The sequence below is a fragment of the Podarcis vaucheri genome, assembly GCF_965113315.1.
Source record: "Podarcis vaucheri genome assembly, chromosome: 8".
In the NCBI taxonomy this organism is placed as follows: Eukaryota; Metazoa; Chordata; class Lepidosauria; order Squamata; family Lacertidae; genus Podarcis; species Podarcis vaucheri.
The window spans coordinates 62,732,883-62,740,875 of NC_138766.1; the positions used below are offsets into that span (position 1 = coordinate 62,732,883).

Consider the following 7,993-nt stretch of genomic DNA (forward strand, 5'->3'; position numbering starts at 1 on the left):
CGGTGCAGACAATCATGACAAACACTTGCTGTTTCAGTGTTCACCCAAGTCAAGGCTGCAAGGCTTTTTAAGGCATTTGTAAATTTAAACTTTCTTCTAACAAAGCACTGGAACCGATCCTCTGACATTTTTGGCATCCTTCTTTGGTATCCCTGCATCAGACCACTCACACAGGCCTTCGGTTTGGGCCTGTGGCTCAGGACAGCAAGTTTAGGCATACAAGCAAACCATGGTTTAGCATTACTTTCAAACATGGCCAATGAGTTGCGACTAAACGGGAATTTTGCATGTGCATGCTGCTTCTGTTTGTTAAGCTTGCAATTATTCCTTTTTTCCATGGTTGACTTGTGATCTGAACAACTGCACAGCTTTTCAAAGTGTTCTTTACTCAACACCTTCAGATGTGCTGGAGCTTAAGGGCTGAGCTTCTCTTTGCCAGGGGAAAAAGAAACTGGGACTTAGCTACTTACCATGGCGACTGATAGGCTCCTGCAAATTTCTATTTTCTCTTTCCAACATTGCTAACCTCATCTCCCCAGGGTCTGCAATTTCTGCCGGGCTGTAAACCAGCAGGGGCAATAACGGTCTCTAATTTGTAATCATTCGGCCCACATAAGGAGGGGCTGGATCAAGCGCTGATGGGCCTGCCTTTATTCAATTAGAGGATATGTGTGCATTTGTAGCATAGAAGTATGCAATATTGTCTCATTGCATTAAAGTTGTTTTCTGATTGCTGTTCTATGTGTACCATTCATTTTGTTCCAACTACAGTACACATTGGATCATTATTAGCATTAATAATATTCAGCACTGTGCATATTTTTCAACAGAAATTGTTTTTGCAAGACGGTAAAAAAAAAAACAAGGATAGCACCTTGTAGAATTGAATCAGACTGTCTGCTTTTGAATTCTTACCTTTTCCTTGTGCATACACCCTATTATTAATGCACATTATTACTTCAAGTATGTCAGAAAAGGAGACAAACAGTCAGAAGCAGAAATTTCTCCCTAATTCACTCTGCCTAGCCAGCAAAATATAAGGCAAAATTATTCAGGGGAAAAAATACAATTTTCTGTCATCTCTGCCATACACTGATAACAAAGCTACAGGCTAATATGTTTTGATATTTTTGTCACTCGTTTATCATGTGACCTTTCATGCTATCATTAATACAGCTGAGGAACAGAACAGGCGAACTGAAATAAGGGTGTGGGGAAGTCAGATTGCTTCTCTAACAACTAACGGTCAGTCACAGCGATTTATGCTTTTCTTCACTGTAGCTCTGACTGAAGAAGAGAAATTGTTATTAAAATTTGATATTACTGTCTAGGCTCTGCCACTTAGAATTTGCAACTTTTAGCTCTGATGAGAATGCTTGGAGGAGGAGGGTTTAATAAATTTCCCTTTGAATTATGATATTAATACAATACAACATGCTTGCTTAGATATTCAAAGAGTGCAGGGGGAGATCAGATTCAGGACCCTGGTACACTGAGTATTAGTTGTACCCTTCAAGAATTTTATCCTAGCAGCATATCTGAATAACTAGGTTATACAAACAATGCTTTCTGTTAAAATTAGTGTCTCTCTTTAGTTTGCAAGGTATAAAAACAGCAACTAGTAAAGGCTTGTATTAATCAGCATTATTTACAGGAAATACTGGATAATGCAGCGCATCTTTTACACTTTCTTTAATGACAGAAGATGCACATATGTTACATTTGCATTTGGCTTGACAACATTTCTGACAATTGTGCAGCCTTTTATGTAGGCTACAGAGCCTAGTCTGAGAGAAAAAAAATCAGTCTGGATTTAATTTATATTTTACATTAGTGTATAAAATTATTTAACACAGCACACAGCTGAGAATGAACTTTGTAGCATCCTAGTAAAGGCAAAGAGTACAACCTTTATGTTTTTAAAAAATATTTCACTAACCTTTAGTTTCTCATCCTTTCAAAACGCGGCAATTTAAAATTTTTGAATTAAGAAAAGATTGCAGATAAGCACTGGGGCGATTTCTACATTTAATATATAGGGAGTTTATGCTAAATACATCAAAAGATCCCCTCTCCCCCCCCCACCCATTGCCCCATTTCTTAGGATGTTTGGAATCAGGTATGAGATAGAAAAATTATATACAACCAAAAATGTTTACTAAAAAATGTTTCGGAACTTGAATTATGCCCAGAAAAGCTGCCTTTTAATTGTATCTCCTTTGGGATAGTTTCTAATCGAACACATTAGACAATTACCTCTATTTGTAAAAGAAAGCAATGGCATGTCTACATTTCAGAATGTTTAAATAGGTCTCAACAAGAGATGGTTCTATTAAATGGATTGACTTAAAACGTAATGCAGGATATAGAGACTGGGTTAAAATTTCAGGTGTGCAAAACAAAGCTTAGTGCATGAAGTGGACATATACAGGTTTATTCACATCAGTAATATTAGTGTAAAATGTATAAACACATTTTACTGTTATGTGCTAGAAGAATCAGGATCTAAACGGCTTAGTAGATATGTGTCATATGATTGGGTCCCTCCCCCCAAGACAGAATATAATAATTATTTTCCTATCACCTATGTGTCCATCTGAGCCTAAGTAGCTGTCTATAACTATGGACACAGCATGAACATTGTATTTATCGTTTCTTTTAGATTTTCTCCCTCATCTTAATACATATTTTCATACAAAAATGCAGAGTGGTTATGCAGTTTCCTGGACATTTTCTTTCTTTCTTTTGCATGCTATAAAGATTTCATCCAAATCTATTCACAGATTGTTCATTTTAGAGCAAAATGATTTTTTAAAAAATAATAATAATAGAAATAGCATATCTTTTGAAAAGAAATTTTACAGCTTTCTTTACAATGCTTAACTAATGCTATATAAAACAAAGAGTGCCTTTTGAAACAAATATGCCTGAATATGAGTAAAAATTGTCACGTCAGTTAAAGTGGTGTGTGGGTGAATATACATGACCAGCAATTTTGAAATAAAAGAGTGTTTAGCTTATTGAACAGGAGATTCCACAATCGATGTAAAAACAATCACTGGAGGGGGATAAATTAACATTTTATAATAGAAAGTGTGTGACTTTAGAACAGAACGTGGATGACTTTTTCCCCCTAATTCTATATCGCGAACAAAGAATTGTCTTCCCTTTGCTCCTCTATCCCTAATGGCAGCCCTGACCTGGAGATGAATCTTGTATATAAACAACAGGAGTAAATACAAATGCATCTCCATACTTGCTGAGCTTTATGCTGCTGTGGAGGATAGATTATTCATCCAGCACTGCATTATATAGAATCCCATTTTCATTTTTATAGGGAATGCATATGTGGAAAAGGGGAAAGGTGGGGGTAGTGAGGAGGGGGAGAATGTTGGACTGTTAGTCATAGAAGATTCGGCTGCATTCTGCTAAGAGTACCCAACTAATTTCATATGGTTTTATTGAACTGAAAGCTTGTGATTTTAGAAGGGAAGATTTAAAATCTTTACCCCAGGATAAAGCAGTGCAAGAACACAACTCTGCCATGTGTTGCTTGTTTTTCCTGGAGTAGACCCATTTACTTTAGTGGCAGTATCCCAGGGGAAGTATTATTATTATTATTATTATTATTATTATTATTATTATTATTAGTCTCTGTGCCACCTGCACGCATTGCTTACGTAGATTTCTTTTTTTTAAAAAAAAGCCAGTAAAAATATACTTGCCATTTTCATTCATTACCCATAAACTAAAAATAAATAAAGGGGGATTTTATTTCAATTTGAAACAACAACAAAATGAGAGGCCTCGTGATCACCTAAAACCTAGAAACCCAATGAAAGATTATGCGGGTCTTTCTAACTTGGTGGCACGTGCTGATTTGCTTAAATGGGATGTGATGCAGCCAATTAATGTTTGTGCTAATTTTACTGCAGAACACCCACACACCCCAATCTCTCTTTCCCATTCTGGCCACATTAGATTTTTGCAGAGCAAGTGGTTTTTAAGACTGGCATTCATGTTTGCATGTAAATAAAGCAAGAACCACAAACAAAGCCAGCAATCTTACATACTTGCCTTCAGTGGTAAAGGATGGAACGCCTGCCTGCTACCAATCAGCAAGTGGTTGCTATGGTTACAAGGTCAGGAAATATGCCTTTTCCCCAGTTGTCCAAGGCTTGCACATGTCACTTCTGAAACTATGAATTTTATATACAGGTCAGGAGATGCATACCAAAGAAATAAATAGTGTATTGGACCATAATGACAGCTAACGTTCAAATGTCCTTGAATTTTTTTTTTTAATTCTATCCAAACACATTTTGTCATTTTGAATGGGTTGGGGATTTTTTGTATAAAACTGGAGCAATTTCTTCCTGTAATGAAATTTGGCAACGTAGGTACAAACTATGCCTTGTTGCAAGAAGCTGTACTAATAACTTGCTTCAAAAATAATATTGTGCAGGGTGTTTAATTTGCTGCAGTGGGCTGGCTTTTTAAAAAGTTCTTTAAAAATTACAGCACTGCAATATTTTAACATAACTGTCTGATGCAATTTAAGAACTCCAAACGACGACTACTTTCTAGAAAGCAAAATTATGAACTTTGTGCTTATCGCTAGATATATAGACAATACTGGGGTGATGCTGTGAATTAAATGCAGGCGGTTTTGTTTGAAAATAAAACTGCTTCCTTGCACAGTATATATTGGGAAGTTCTAATATAACCTCTATAACCTGAAAATGATAGTCTATGTAAAATGGCTAAGTTGTGAATTCAGCTCTTGATGGTTATATGTCATTGAAGACTTTACTAGGAAAATTAGTCAAAGGCCTCTCCAGGGACTTTGCATTTTGCAACAGATAAGGTAGGTCAAGTAAAGATGGTTATTTCAGGGTCTGTGTTATTTTTGACTTGTATTCTTTAGTATTAACTTACTGATATTTCTTTTGATATCATCTGCTTAAAGTCAAGATACATTATATATCAGATATGAAGAGAATCATTATTTACTGTAGAGCTTATAGTTCTGAAATCTATTGGCTTAGAACATTGGGAGGAGGATGTGAAATTATATATAGCATATCTGGCAATATTAAGTTATTTTACTTCACCCACACTGTTAATTAAAAAGCTTGCTACAGCCAGATACTTATTTTTATTTTAGTGATGATGTGTGTGTGTGTGTTGTTGTTTTGTTGTTGTTTTTCCTAGCTGAGGATTGAATGGACAGTGAAATATTGTGTACCATTTCATGGCACAACGTCTGGTACAAGACACTTCAAGCAGTTGTAATGTCATTATTTTGTATCTGTGTGTAAGTTCCTTATATGAATCTTTCTAATGAGACGTGAAGAATATCTCCAATCATGAAATAAAAGTTCAGGGTTTCTCTGTGCTCTGTGTTTCTTATTAGCTTTGCAACTTTGCTCTAGTTCTTGCAACTAGTCCACTGATGCTAAAAAACCAAAAAACAAACCCTCACGTATATTGAAATAGGAATATAACACAAAGGAGAAGAGAGATGTTGTTCCCCCTTTCCTTTTGGATTGCATCTTTTGTTCAAATGAATATCCTCACCGCCCCCCTTTCTCTCTCACTCTCATTTGGCCAGAAAAGATTAGTCTGTACCTTGATAACAATCCTTCCTATTTCCCCCTCTCTTTTTTTCATTTTTTCTTTTTTTTTCTTTTTGCAGAAAGCGGCATTCAAATGAGAAACTAAGCACAATTCTTTTCAACAGGCAATTTACCCCATGACGAGATATGCTTTCACTTATTTTTCTCTGACATTCTCGCATCTAGCAGCACAGCAGGTATCCAGAGGTTAGGCTTCAAATAAAGGATAACTACTGCCTTATATTAATAGATGCCATTGTATGAATGTCATATTATTGCAGCATTTAGTTCCTTTAATTGTTTTCTTCTAAATTATATATGATAAGGCCCAGACAAGTGAGAAATTATATATATATATATATATATATATATATATATATATATATATCCCTACTCTTTTATCATTATTGTGATTGCTCTGTTTGGGCTTTTTTAAAGTACAGAAATATGTTTTTCTGCATGTAATGCTACTTGGAATTAATAAATTGTCTTGAGAAATGTTTGAACTTCAGGATGCTTCAATTAACTACTTATGCTTCAGATCATTTCAAATATCTGCACCTGTAATCCCACCCTGAAATTCAAGAAACATCAGAGGGTCGAAAACAAATATCCTCTCGCTGAAGAGGATGGGTTGCTTCCCTTAAACAGCCAGCTGAACAGCATCCTTCAGCTCTCATGGTTATTCTATGAGACCATATCGGGATGTTTTCATGGATATTTTTCTCCCCCCTTTGTGACATTTTTTGTGTAGCCAGATGAGCCCAGGTTACGTGTCTTGTGGCCTGTGTGCAACCTTGTCCATTAGCCAGTCCCCACACCTTTGATGTGAACCATCATCCCTCTGGTTTCTGTGGTTCATTCATTTTTGTGGTTCTGTAACGATCTCTGCCCTAGTCCTGAATCCTGCCTTTATTGTAGACAGAGCTGACAACAGGCAGCCTTGTCTTTCATTTCCTTGATGTACTTTGTACTGCAGTATGGCTTTTGTTAGTATTGATGCAAACATTACCATAAACCACCACCTAGGGACTGAAAACAATTGACTAACTGTTTTCAAATCCAATACACTTAAGTTGATCAGATACAAAGTTTAAGTACAGTTAGCTTGGAAGGAGAGAAAAAAAGCACCAATGCTGTGTGGTCTCAGGCTCTGCGTTCTGAAAAATAAAGAGCAGCGGAATCTGGCTGCTTATGTCAAGACAAATGGCAATGAAATCTATTCAAGAGGTGAATATTGAGCCAGGAACATGCACCTTCTCTTGGCTGACAGGACCAGTTTTGCTTCCTTTGGCCTTGTTTAAATGATCTCCTCTTTATCTCGTTTTGAAGGCTCGTTCGAAGCAAGAAAAGAGATGGGATTATAGAGGGAAAGCAACCATGTTATGAGCCAGTTCAGGTTCTGATGAGATGTGCATTTTAAATTGGCTGATGTTAAAATTCTCTGTTAAATTCTAAACAGCAGGCTAACAATCATGGCACTCATTATAACGGAATATTCCATATCATATGGAAGAATTTCAAAGTTAGCTGTGTTGTACATGCAAAACTCTGCCTGACCCTTTTTGAGTAAGGAGCAGTAGCAGGGTCATTTGCTTTTTGAGCCTTGTTAGATCCTGGATTCGAGCCTTTGTAAAAGGGGCTATTCAGATTCCGTTTCCGTACGACGCTTCAAAGATGTCAGTTGCATCTTTGAAGTTTCTTTCTAAATTAAGCAGTGGAGAACTTGAGAAAGTGAAACAAAAAAGAAAGAGAGAGAGAGATTCACAAAATGAATCAGGTTCAAGGTTCTATGCATATTTCAAATCTGATAAACCTGATATGCTTCTTATTAAGCATACAAGAATACTGCTACTAACTTCCCAATTTGTTCCTTTTCTTGCAGGGATAACGTGTTGAAATGAAACCTAATATTTGGAAATGCAAAATAAAAGCTGTAACGAGCTGTATTTGAGCCCATTATAAATGAAGTAATCTGAAAATGAATTATGATGCCACTGCCTTTACGAAAGTGAACACACCTGCATTTTTCTGTTATTTCCATATATATATATGGAAATAACAGAAAAATGGATGGAGATTTAGGGTTGCAGTTACTGAAGTCAATAGCATATAAGCAGTCCAACTGTGCACAGGATTGTAACTTTAGATAGTTCTCTTTTAATGCATCTTGCTCTGCTAAAAGAAGCCCACTAATTTTGAAGTTTGCTTGTTTGTCAGTACCTGCCAAAGGTACAATCCTAACTCAATTAACACCATTGCTAAACATTTCCGCTAACTTCTCTGGCATGAGGCTTATACCATAATTTCATATATTGTGCTAATCATTAATGACTCAAAGTAGTATTTCTTTGGAACGTGACTTGTGCAAAGCA

The 7,993-nt window shown here is 36.3% G+C and overlaps 1 long non-coding RNA gene across 1 annotated transcript; it reads left to right on the forward strand.

Moving 5' to 3' along the window:
* Window positions 1–4,233: 4,233 nt before the first annotated feature.
* LOC309538534 lies at window positions 4,234–7,626 on the forward strand. Its single transcript, XR_014222281.1, has 3 exons — window positions 4,234–4,867; window positions 5,699–5,815; window positions 7,504–7,626. It is a non-coding gene; the product is annotated as an uncharacterized lncRNA (long non-coding RNA).
* Window positions 7,627–7,993: the final 367 nt, after the last annotated feature.